Source organism: Notamacropus eugenii, chromosome 2 (assembly GCF_028372415.1).
Source record: "Notamacropus eugenii isolate mMacEug1 chromosome 2, mMacEug1.pri_v2, whole genome shotgun sequence".
NCBI classification, from domain to species: Eukaryota; Metazoa; Chordata; class Mammalia; order Diprotodontia; family Macropodidae; genus Notamacropus; species Notamacropus eugenii.
In genome coordinates this window covers 245,593,118-245,605,927 of record NC_092873.1, presented here as the reverse complement: position 1 = coordinate 245,605,927, position 12,810 = coordinate 245,593,118, and the positions used below count along the sequence as shown (strand labels likewise).

General features: G+C 40.5%; 1 protein-coding gene across 2 annotated transcripts in view; it reads left to right on the top strand.

The window, feature by feature from the left end:
- Positions 1 to 6,997: 6,997 nt before the first annotated feature.
- RGS17 (regulator of G protein signaling 17) overlaps positions 6,998 to 12,810 on the top strand; it is a 237,680-nt gene continuing 231,867 nt past the window's right edge. Inside the window, exon 1 of one of the 2 annotated variants that reach the window (XM_072643738.1) lies at positions 6,998 to 7,192. The gene's annotated coding sequence lies outside the window, so the exon portion shown is untranslated. The remainder of the gene's footprint in view (positions 7,193 to 12,810) is intronic. The other variant, XM_072643739.1, reaches the window with a different exon arrangement.

Below are 12,810 nucleotides of genomic sequence, written 5' to 3'. Positions count from 1 at the left end.
CAAAAAAAAACCAAAAAGAGTCATCAGGCTACTTGTTAGCATCTAGATATTCTATTCCAACAATTAAAAAAGACTCACACTTTCTATGTTCCACTCCAATATCCTGTCTTCTCCCCTACACACACAAATTGCAAATGGTAGCAAGACACATCACAAGGTACTAACTAGACAGAAAAAAAAAAGTTGCCTCTGCCTTTCTGCATTTTACCTCCAGCTGCTAGGATCTGTTTCAGGATCTGACAAATAAAGTCAAGGTGTTTTCCAGAATGACACAGGCTAGGTCAACCTATCATATCTTTCAAACTAATATAAAATGGTCCATCAAAGTCTACTTCAGTTCTTCCTCTAAGAAAAAATTGACTATCAATTCCCATCTGTGCTGCAATTACAACAAGGAAGGCATTTTATACAAGAAAGATCCCAAGTCTATTATATACCTCCATAGAATAGAAAATATTTATCAATGGCATGAAAGCATAGGGTGATGCCAGTTGGGACAGCTATTATTAAGAAAAGGAAATTACATTTGATTTGCAGACACAAGGAAAACTTTCTTTTTCCTCACTCACGCAATATCCTATCTTCTGCAGCCATACTTTCATACTGGTGTTCCTCTGTTCTGGCTTATCTCTCTTCTCATTAGCTTCCTTCAAGACCCTCAGGTACAACCTTTTATAGGAGATCTGTCCTGGTCCCACAGTACATTCAAGTTGTCAATGATTTCTGCCTCTTGAAATTATTTATTATACTTATTATATTATATATTATACTTATATAATGTTGCATTTATATTTTATTTACTTATTCATGCATATATTATATTCCTTCAAGAATATGCAAGTTTCTTGCATAGGCAGGGATTATTTCATTCTTTCTTTGCATCCTTAGCACCTATCGCTACATAGTAAACACTTAACAAATTTGTCTTGAATTTAATTGTTGATCTGGGAGAGGGTAGAAAAGTGGAAAGAAAGGTAAGAGCAGAAAAAGGAGGAGAGGAAAAGTGCTGCTCAAATAATCATAACTTAGAACAAATGCCTAACCAAAGAGGAGGGACTTTATCCTTATCTTAATACCTAGTACAATGTTGAATATGCAGTATATACTAAATAAATACTTAAATAAACAGTGGACAGCATGAATCTGAATTTATCCAATTCAAAATTAAGAGCTTTTAGAAAGTTCTTTTTAAAAAAAGTTTATTGATGCCTTTTGTTTATACATCAGAGTCATTTCTGGCAATACTTCCCCAGGAATTATAACAAAGAAAAACAGTCAAACAAAAAACTTGATACAGAGAACACATCTACAGAGCATTCTGCCCTAGTAGTCCCCATTTCTCTGCTGATAGGAAGAAGGTCTGTTTCATTATATGGTCTCTGGAACTATTATTAGTTCCTCAGTCACTCAAATTTCAGTTTCTTTTCAGTGTTCTCATTCGCATTCTTTAAAACACTGTATATGTAGTTATTGGGGGCCTGTTTATTTCACTTTGGCTAATTCATATACATTTTCCCATGTTTCTTTGAACTCCTCATATTCATTACTACTTACATGACAGAAATATTCCATTATATTCACGTATGGCAGTTTGTTCAGCCATTTTCCAGTTCAGAAAGTTCTTAAAGAATTTCCAAGATAACTCCATACTGTAAAATTATAGTGACTATGATATAGTGATTTGGAATATCACAGAGAATGATCAACGTGAACTAAGAGTAATATCCAATCTCATGCACTCATACAACATTGAACTTATTTTAAACTGAATATAATACTACACCTGGAGTTTAAAGTATGATATTCAACTTAATAAAAAAAAAATTGGATGTTTACTTTGTGTCCTAGTTGTATCCTAGTTGCTTTAAAAAAATATAAAGATAAATATGTCACAGTCTTCCTTTAAGACCTATATAATCTCCCAAGGGCATTGACAAGTATACAGATAATTAGCACATGACAAATACCCTAAGAGAGACACAAAGTGCTATTTGAGTTCTTTTGGAGTATGAAGTCTTATTCACCATCAGAGACTTAAAGACAGAAGCAATCTCAGGGGCCTCTTCCTTACAGTTAAGAAAACTGATGCCTGGAGAAATTAAATGATTTATCAAGATCACATGGGTAGAAGGGGCAGAGCCAGAATTCTCATTCATGAAAATTTACTCTACAACTCTAGAACTCTTTCTTCTAAGCAACACTGTCTCCTTTTATCATATTTCTTTGTGAATATCAAGAAAAATTCATTGAGGAAGGTGACATTTGAGATAGACCTTAAAGGATAGGAAGGATTTCAATATATGAGATATGGGGTTTCAGGTTGGGCAAATGGGATGAGCTCCAAGGCAGAAAATGTTACTCTATGTAGAGAGAACTAAGAGGTAGTCCAGTTAGGCTGAGTTATAGAGTAAAAGTCTTAGAGTAGCAAGAGACATACTTGGAAGGATTTACGTGCCAGACAAAGATTGTGGCCTCACATCAGAAGGTAATAAGAAGTCACTGAAAGTTTTTCAGCAGAGGATTGATAGTATTTGGACTAGGCTTTAGAAAGATTAATCGAACATTAGTTTCTATGATAAATTAGAGAAAGAAGAGATTGGAGTTGAGAAAGATAATTAGAGGGCTACCACAATAATCTAGGTAAACGATTTCTTAACTAGGGTGGTCACAATGAGAAAGGTAGAAAGAGGAAAGATATATTGAAGGCATATTATTAGCAAGTCTTAACTTGGAAAGTATTATGACTGGGAAATCAGAGTTCAGAAGACCAGAATTCTAATCCCATTTTTCTCACTTATTAACTAGAAAATCTTGACAAAACCACTAAGGCTTTCTAAATCTCATTTTCCTTATCTGTAAAATAAAGGTGATGATGCATACCCTGCCTAAACTCATAAGACTAATGTGAGGATCATTTTTTTAAAAATATTAAGCTATTTTGAAAACTATAAAGATCATACCCAGGTATAAGTTTTAAAAGTCAATATTCAAGGTTTAGGAAAAATGAAAACAAAAAAATTTCAACAAGATTCTCTTCACTGTCTATTATAAGAACCCTTTATATGCAAAGTAAGTAGTTATCCTCCTATCTTTATATGAGGAATCGTATTTATGTACTTTTCCCCTCAAAAGATAATTAAATTGAAGGTAAAATATATGTTAATTTTTTCCCTCTGAATAATTTCCCTCTGTAGGGGTACTCAACTCTTGAGTTATAAAAGAACTGAAGAGGCATGATGAATCCTTCCTGCTGAAAGTAAAAGAAAAAAAAACTGCTTCACCATTTTTCATCTTCCAATTGCTTCTCTAAGCTTCCACCAAATGGACACCAGATTCTTATCTTGAGCAATGGGAAGGTTCTTCCAAATCCACCCTATTCAATTCTCTCTTCCCTCTCTACTTACAAGAAATAAAACACTTGCTAAAAAAAAAAAAGGAGGGAGGATAATAAGGAAGGGGAAATTATTCTGGTAAATGTGATCATTTCCCATCCTAGCACAGCCTGAGAATGGTAGTAAACTCCCTGAGGTCTATTAATGGTGTAAATGTTCTTGTAAAATCAGTGAATATGTTGTATCAAGCTCAATTACACTGCCTATATTTTTTCAACATCTGACATGCAGAAAAAGTTGGCCACTGCCATGCCATGGGGGCAATGCTGTAAGAATTGCTACTGGTATTCTGATTCACTATGTGTTCAAAACATTCATGGAAGATGATACACAAATGATCTGTGGGTCAGAACTGACACACTCCTATTGTCTGGTAAGAATGAGTTTCTGTACACAAGGGAAACCCTACCCAGGGCCAAATATTTCCATTTTCGATAAAGAGCTGAATACAGTCATGCACTCTTACTTCCTGGACCCCACCCAACCAATGCATCAATTGGAAAGGAAATATAATACCAAAGAATGTGTTGGGAGACAATAGGACTTTATGATCTAGGTCAAAGTGAAGGACTTTAAAGAGAAGCTAGGTGGCCACAAAGTGAATAGAGCTCAGGGCCTGAAGTCAGGAAGACTCATCTTCCCGAGTTCAAATCAGGCCTCAGACACTTTCTAGCTGTGTGACCCTAAGCAAGTCACTTAACCCTGTTTGCCTCCGTTCTTCATCTGTAAAATGAGATGGAAAAGAAAATGGCAAACCATTCCAGTATCTTTGCCAAGAAAACTTCAAATGGGGTCATGAAGAGTTGGACATAACTGAAAAATGACTTAGCAAAGATGAAGTGATACATAACTCTATATGTAAAACTTAGGCCTAAAATACATTTAAAGTGTAGCTCCTTAAACACATCTCACCCCCTGCTAAAGAATAAATGATCAAATAATGCAAAACATGTATCAAAACATCTAGTTTGTGATAGGCACTATGCTTGCCACTGAGGATGCAAAGGAAAAAAATCCTGATACTCAAAGAGCTTACAAATTTTTTGGTACAGACAAGAAAATTTTATGTGTGTGTATGTATGTGTATACATATATATATATATATATATGTACATATCGTATGTATTTATGAAGTAGGGGTAAACACCAATAAAAGAAGGGGATCCAAAAAAGGCCTTAGGTAGGAGGTGGCTTTTGAGCTAAGCCTTGAAGTTGATTTAGAGATTATCCAAGAGGAAAAGGTGGAGACCTTTCTAAACATGAGCAAAAGCCTGAACAAAGGCACAGAGGCAAAAGATGGGATTTGGCTTGGAATATGGAGGGCATGACAAGCAGTAAGGGGAAACAAACCTGGTGGACATAATTTGAGACAGATTGTGAAGGGCAATATCACCAAGGACACCCTAGAATGTAATTAACAGTAGCATGATTCCATTACAACACAAATGATTGGTAGACTATGGTTGACCTCAACTTACCAAAGGAGGCACAGATAAAAATAATTCCCCAATTGGTCCCAGTGTTGCAAAGAAGGGAGCTTTTCTTTATTGATAATATGATTTTAGGGCAGTGTCTTTTCTGAAATTTTTGCTTAGGGACTGAGGATTTAAACAATACCTCTGCATTCAGTCATTATAGGAAGAATTGAAGTGGGATAATCCTTAAACAGGAAGGACAGAAGAAACAGTATTGTGTAGCTTTGGGAAGCAGGGAAATCAAAGCAGCAGACAGGCCAACCCAGGGTGCAGCTCACAGGAAAAGAGCAGTCCTTTTTTCTACAAAGGCTTCAAGCCAACTGTAACCCTAAGAGGCAAACTCAGCAGCAGCAACAGGTTCTGCAAATTCAACTGCAACTTGCAAATTTGGGTTACAAACCCAAATCAAAGGACAATTTTCACATCTGCCCTGAAAGAGAGTCTCTGTTGAACAGTGGTCTTTCTAGTCACTTCCAAACAAACAGGTAACAATCAAAGTCAGTAATGTCTTGTGTAAATGTGAAGGCTGCTCTTTCAGCTAGGTTGCATTGTGGATAGAGCAACTGGCTTCGAGTCAGAAGACCCAAGGGTAAAATTGGGTGACTCTGACCAAGTTACTTAATCCTGTCTGCCTCAGGTTTCTCAGCTGTAAAATGAGCTAGAGAAGAAAATGGCAAACCATCCAGTATCTTGGTCGAGAACACCTCAAATGGAATCACAAGGAGTTAGAGGTCACTGAATAACAACAGTTTCCACGTCTGTTCTTCAGTTTTACTGATGTACTTTATATTTTGGTCCATTTCGATATTTTCAGGCTCAAGGATCTAAGTTCAAAAACTAGAAATATTCATACGCAAGCACAGAACCTTCTTCAGTGTCACATACAGAAAAATAAATGTTTCTTGGTAATAATGAAAATATAAAAATGTATGTGCATATAACCAACATGCAGTTATATGTGTGTGTTATATAACATACGTAATGTGCACATATACATACGTGAGAGAGTGGAGAGAAGAGAAAGGAAGAAAAGGGAAGGGAAAGTGAGGGGAGGAGAGAGGGTGAAGAGGAAAAAAGAGGAGAAATGAGAGGAAGATGGAGGAGAGACATGAAGAGACAAAGATACTGAGGCTAGTTTAAGTAGGGAGATGAAGAAGCTTTTAATCATTTGCAGTAAAGAATTCATTTGTCTTTTGCACAGATATTTTAAGTGGAGAACAAGATATTTACTTGTTACTGTTAGTCTCCCCTCACACTTTGATCAGATCATCCTAGAGTCACTCTAACATCGGAAGAGCATTAAATGGATAAATACCCATTAAACCTCGGGAAGGCTGGGCTCCATTTGCAAAGAAGCATTTAACAGGCACGGTTGACTACCTACCTGTCCCCAGGGTGGAGGGCCAGGCCTCAGGCATCAGTACTTTTTTTTTTGTTTGTTAAAAGGGTAGAAGCTTTGCCCCAGAACGTTGTCTTGTGAAAGAACTATCTAGTCATTCTGTGCCACCCTGGACCGGTATGCTGAGACAGGCCACGTGCAAGAGAATACAGTGGAGGCACATTCAGCAATCTGAAACAATTATTGGGAAAGATTGTCACCGTTCCTAGGTAAGTGAATCAAGCAGAAAGGTTTTTTGTTTTTTTGAAGCCAAGTTCAGTGTGGATGGCTGAACAAAACTGGACGCTTGCTGAACCTTGCACCTTCTCTTGAACCTCTCAGAGGGGAAGCTTTCCATGGGGAACACCGCTGAAGAGTTCTGTTTATTTGGCTTTGTTCTGGAAAGAAAATGACATTATTTTAACACGCGGAGGAGGGGTTGGGGGAAAACCATAGTAAATTTGTTGGAGCTGCTTATGAGCTCAGGAGTCTCCTGGGCACGACTTGGAGCCTTCCAGCCGCCAGGACCCCTGGCTCCCCTGAGCGCTGCCTCCGGAGTGCTCGCCCCGGGCTCCTCCCATCCCGGACCCTCCGCACAGTGGGCGCAGACCCAAACGCCAGCGAGCAGGCTGGGGAACCCTCTCGGGGAGAGGGGTGGGGCCGTGACTCACGCGCCGCCGCGCTCCGGGGCTAAGAAGCGGCAACTCCAGCTGTGCTGGGTCGGGGACGGCTCCGGCTGGGCGCATGCGCGCTGCTTGCCTTCTCCCCCCTGCTCCCCCTCCCCCCCCACCCCCTCCCCTCCATCCCTCTGTCTATCTCTCTCCCTCTCTCCCTGCCGGCTGGGTGCTGAAGTTGGGCGGATGGCAGCCAACCTGCTCCGCTAGAGGACCGAGCAGCCCAGCCTTTCCCCCCGGACCTTTCGGTGCTGTGCCCACACCTCCAGGCGGGTGGGTAAGACATTTCCTTTAAAGCCGAACGTTGCTAAGTCAATGGCATCAAAATGTCTGCTTTATACCGATGGATGGTATTAAAAAAAAGAGGGGGGAAGAAAAGAGGGGGCGGAGAGTCCAATTGCAAATGCACCGGCGGGGCGGGGGAACCTGCTTGGTGCAGGGGTCCCCCCGCCGCTACTCCTGCTGCTGGAGGAGGGCAGAAGGGTGAGCCGAGCCGCTGGCTTGGGAAGTTGCTGCCATTTCTGGCGCTGCCCGTCCCCCTCCCAGCTGGTATGCGGAGATGGGGTGGGTATCCTGGGTTCTCAGGGAACCCCTCAGTTGTGTCCCCGGTGCTCTGTGAAGCGATGCCGCTGCTGCTGCTGCTGGTTGTGAGGGTAAGCCGACGGCGGCAGCGGCGGGCGAGGTGGCATCGCTAGGGAATGGGGCAAAGGGGGCTCGGGGGTGGAAGGAGATGGAGGGAAGCGAGAAACCTCATACGGATTTTTATTTCTTCAGAGAAACGAGAGTGGAATTAGAAATGGCTTGTCTGGGTTTTCTTGATCTTAACCTTAAAGGGGGAAAAGAACCACAGTGATTTCGTGGAAAAGGTGTGTTTTTGTACAAACGGATGCCTTATTGCAGTGCTGAAATAGAAGGTTGTTTGGGTGGTTCTTTCTCTTTTGTTTCTTCCCTTTAATCACAGAAATGAGAGTTCATATGTACATGGCATGGAATACATTTCATAGAGAACGGCTGCAAAGGGGGGCGGGGGTGAGGAACGCCCACTAAACCTATAGCCGCTGCCCGGGTGGGTGTCTCGGAGGCATCCTCGCTGTATATTGTGGTGATCCTTTTTATTATTGATGGTAATCATAATTTAATAGCTGCCTCCTCTCAACCCTTCCTCCTCTCCCTCCCTCACCATTTGCTGCGGCAGCAGCAGGGTGCAGAGACTTGGCCGTTTTCTCCTTCTCCCTACCTCCCTGTGTATGAAAAATGTCGGAGGACTTGAGGATGGAGGAGGGACAGACACTGTCCATGGGAAGCCGCAGATGGTTAGATTGTTCTTCACGAGCGGGAGGACGCTAACAGCACATCTCCCACAGCCTGCATCAACTTAGAAAGAGCTCTCAGCTCCGAGAAGGGGCAGGGAAAGCCCTGGGCAAATGTGTACCCACGGTGACTGGACCCCACCCAGCATCTATGCCCTCCACCACAATCCAGGGGCCAAGACTTCTGGCTCACTTGGGAGAACCTTAGAACCTGCCAGGAAAGACTGAACCTAGCTCCTCACAGAGTTTTCTTATCCTTCCAACCCTTGCAAAAGCAGTTCATTTCCTAAAGATCCCCCCCAAAAGATTTGTCTCCAGAACTTTGCAGTTTCCTCAGTCCAGCTAGGGTGGTGGCGGCGTGTGCATTTCTCTTGATTTCTTACTTTTGGGACATATACCACAAGTAATAAAAAAAAAGAAATCTTGTGGTTTGGTGACAACATAGAGCTAACCATTTCAGAAACTGGAGGTTTTTTGCATTTGAGGCATTTACAGGATTCCTGTTTTTTCAATTGTTGGACCATATATTTGCATTTATAAATACTTATTTGGGGGAAATTGAGAAATAGCTCTTTTGACTTTTTACAATATAACTTAGGTCTATTAGCAGATTTTCAAAATTCTGTGATAATTGCCACTTGTTAAGTGTATTTTGAAGCATCTAAGAAACCTTATTAGGTAAATTGCTTTATTTCTAAAACATTTATAGGTGAATTGCAATTAATCGTGATACCAAAATTCAGCAAATGTGTGTGTATAGTCTGTTCTTTTGTAATACTGTAACTTAATAAAATAACTTAAAATAGTAATTTCCCAGATGAATGGGAAATTTTGTCTACTATTGTAGATGAGTTATAAGCTTCAAAATTTAGTTTATCTGTGTGCAGGAAACTGAAAAATGTATGTATGAAAAATGTGTTTAGGGAAGGGCAGATTCCCTCACTTTTAGAATGTTTAGGTATTGTGGTATCAAGTGTTTCTTAAAGAAAGTACATCTTCTTGGCTCTAACACCAAATCCCAGAGAGTACAGTGATTCTGTATTTATAATCTGGAAGATTAGTTAAAATCTTCCTTGCCCCCGGAACAAACATAGTATGGGTATAAACTATGCCAACTCCCACCCTCTTGTTTTAATCCCTCAGCTGTATTCCAAGCGTTTATCACTCTCAATGAGAAAGAGACTATGGCATGGGATAATGAGTTTGGAAGCTCTTTCTAATTCTAGGCCAGTCTGTTTTGAGTTCTCTTAATAATGCCTGTTCTGAGTGTTACTTATTTAAGTCATTCCCCACTGGGTTATAAACATACAAAAGTTTTTGGTATTAAAGCATAGGGTTCCATCTTATCACCATATGTATGAAACATTTATTAAGCATTCAGTGTGTTCAAGGTATTGTGCTAAGGGCTGGGAATACAGATAGAAAACTAAGACAGTTCTGCTCTCAAGAATCTCAAATATTAATGGGGGGGAATACAACACATCTGGAAGGTTTCAGCTGCAAGTCAAATGGAAAGATCTCATGGTCCCTGGGGTGTGGCAGCAAAGCTGCTATCAGTGCTTCTTCTGTAATGTCACTTCCACTGACAAAATCATATCAGTTTCTGATGTCGAGCCATTTGAAAGTGCCCAGAACTTTTGTGGCAGGAACTTTCTTTTCTGGGTTTTCAGTAACTGTTACTATAGCACCTATAGGAGCCAGCTGCATCTCCACAGGGGTTACATGATTGAGGGCACTGGACTGGAAACATTGCTCTTCCTTAGGCTCTTGGGTTCAGGTTCTTGGGTTGTCTTCACTGGGGTCAGAGGGGAGGTGGTGGTCAGGGTGATTGGTAGTGGTGGTTTGACATGTCTGACACATACTACCTCCTGTATCTTTCTCAGGGTACCTTGCTACTTCAGCTAGGCTGAACTGACTGTCATGTGAGTGGTAAAGGGTTGAGTTGTCTGGCCCCTTCTCTATAGAAATTCATCTGATGAGAGGGGGATGGGTAGGTGTGGCTAGGCTCAAAACAAGACTTGTGGTCTGGAAATTGTTGCCACAACCTGGACTCCAGTGAATATCTACTTGTCAGTGGCATTTGGCCAGTAGTTGTTGCTGGAGGTAATGAGGAAGGAAGTCCCCCTCCCTACAATGATTTCTCTTCCCAATCATTAATGGCTTCATTGCTTTTAGAATAATTTAAAAGTGGAACCTCCTTTTCTTTTCCTTCCCTACTACTAAGGCCTGAGGGTTTAAGGAAACAAGTGGGAGGAGTGGAGAAAGGGAAGAAATCCATCATACAGCCTTACTCACCTGTGAGCCTTAAAACAAGTAAAGTGGCTGTAAGTGGTCTACATCCCAAATGGCCACATTCCAACTTGGCTCTTGAACAAGATTGGGGTTAGATTTGCCAGAAAGGAAAGGAAACTAGTACCCTGTCTATACAGAAATCTATTCCACTTTGGAAGCCCATTTTCTGTAGCACATTGGACATTTTAGAAGAGAAGATGACATCATGGCTAGGAGGAGGAAGGAAGGGGAAGAATATACAGGAGATAAAAGCAGAGGAATCAGAGGTGGAGCCTAGATGGTAGAGTAAAGGCAGAGACTCGCCTGAGCTCTCCCCAGACCTTTAAATAATGACTCTAAACAAATTCTAGAGCAGCAGAACCCACAAAAAGATGGAGTGAAACAATTTCCCAGCACAAAACAGCTTAGAAGTTCAGCAGGAAAGGGGCACCAGGGTCAGAGAGTAGTGCAGTCCCGCACAGGCTGTGCCAGTGCAGACTGGCACCAACAAACCAGGAGCAGGTCTCCAAAAGACTGAATCAGTGACAGCAGTGGCAGTTTTCAGACCTCTCAACTCACAGACTGTAAGGGGATCAGAAGAACATGTCAGAAGGGGATTTACAGGGTTAAGACTGTTTCATTGACTATACTTGAATCTGAGTTGCAGTCCTGGTCTTAGTCCCAGTGCGAGGAGGAACACTAGCACAGCAGAGCTTACAACTTTAAGGGAGCAGAGACCCTGGTCACATTATTAGGGTTGAAAAGAATGCTTGTGGTTGCTCACAAACTTGGGTACAGTATAGGAGAGTAGTAAATACAGCTCTCCCTAGATCATACCACTTTGGAACCACACACACACACACACCCTAACACATACACATACACACACACACATACACACACACACACACACACACACACACACACACACACACACACACACCCCTGAAGCTTAGGACAATGCATTCTCTTGGGAAGTAGAGCCCCACTTTAGCATAGAGGTAAAAGTCAAGAAATAGTCTGGAAAATGAGCAAACAACAGAAAAAAGTTCTGATCATATAAAGTTACTATGGTGACGAGTAAACTCAAAACACATACTCAGAAGAAGTTAAAAATTTCTTTGTCCAAAGCCTCAAAGAAAAATATGAGTTAGTCTCAGTCCATAGAAGGGCTCAAGAAGGATTTTAAAAATCAAGTAAAACAGATGGTGGAACAATGACAGTGATGCAAGAAAGTCATAAAAAAAAGTCAACAGCTTGGTAAAAGGAAGCACAAAAAAAAATTGGAGAAAATAACAGAATAGACAAAATGGTTTAAAAAAAGGCACAAAAATCAACCAAAGAGAAAAATGCCTTGGAAAGCAGGATTGGCCAAATGGAAAAAGATATATAAAAATTCACTGAAGAGAAAAACTTAAAAAGTAGAATTGGCTAAATGGAAAAGGAGGTACAAAAACTCACTGAAGAGAATAGTTCCTTGAAAGTTAGAATTGGGCAAATGGAAGCTAGTGACTTTATGAACCATCAAGAAACAATCAAACAAAATCAAAAGAATGAAACAAATAGAAGAAAAATGTGAAATATCTCATTTTAAAAACAACTGACCTGCAAAAGATTGAGGAGAAATAATTTAAGAGTTGTTAGATTACCTGAAAGTCATGATAAAAAAAAATAGCCTAGACATCATCTTTCAAGAAATTATCAAGGAAAACTGCCCTGATAGTCTAGAACCAGAGGATAAAATGGAAATTGAAAGAATCCACTCATCACCTCCTGAAAGAGATCCCAAAATAAAAACTTAGGAATATCATAGCCAAATTCCAGACCTGCAAGATCAAGAAGAAAATATTAAAAGCAGTCAAAATGAAACAATTGAAATGTGGTGAGCCACAGTCAGGATAACACAAAATTTAGCAGCTTCTGCATTAAAGGATTGGAGGGCTTAGAATATGATATTCAGGAGGGCAAAAGAGCTAGGATTACAATCAAGAATCATCTACTGAGTATAATTCTTCAGAAGAAAGAAAGAACGTTCAATAAAATAGAGGACTTTCAGGCATTCCTGATGGAAAGACCAACCGAATGGAAAACTTGACTTTCACATACAAGATACTAAAGAAGCCTAAAAAAAGATGAGACCCCTTCCTCTGCTGTCTTTTCCTGGTGAGAAGATGACCATGGGCAGGCACTGGGGAAAAAAAAACTCTATTGATTCCTACCATGCTGGAAAGATTTTGGTTATGGGCCATTGAGTGACTTTTTGGTTGCCCAAGCATCAACATAAGTATTCAGAGACTCAGTATCAAAAAT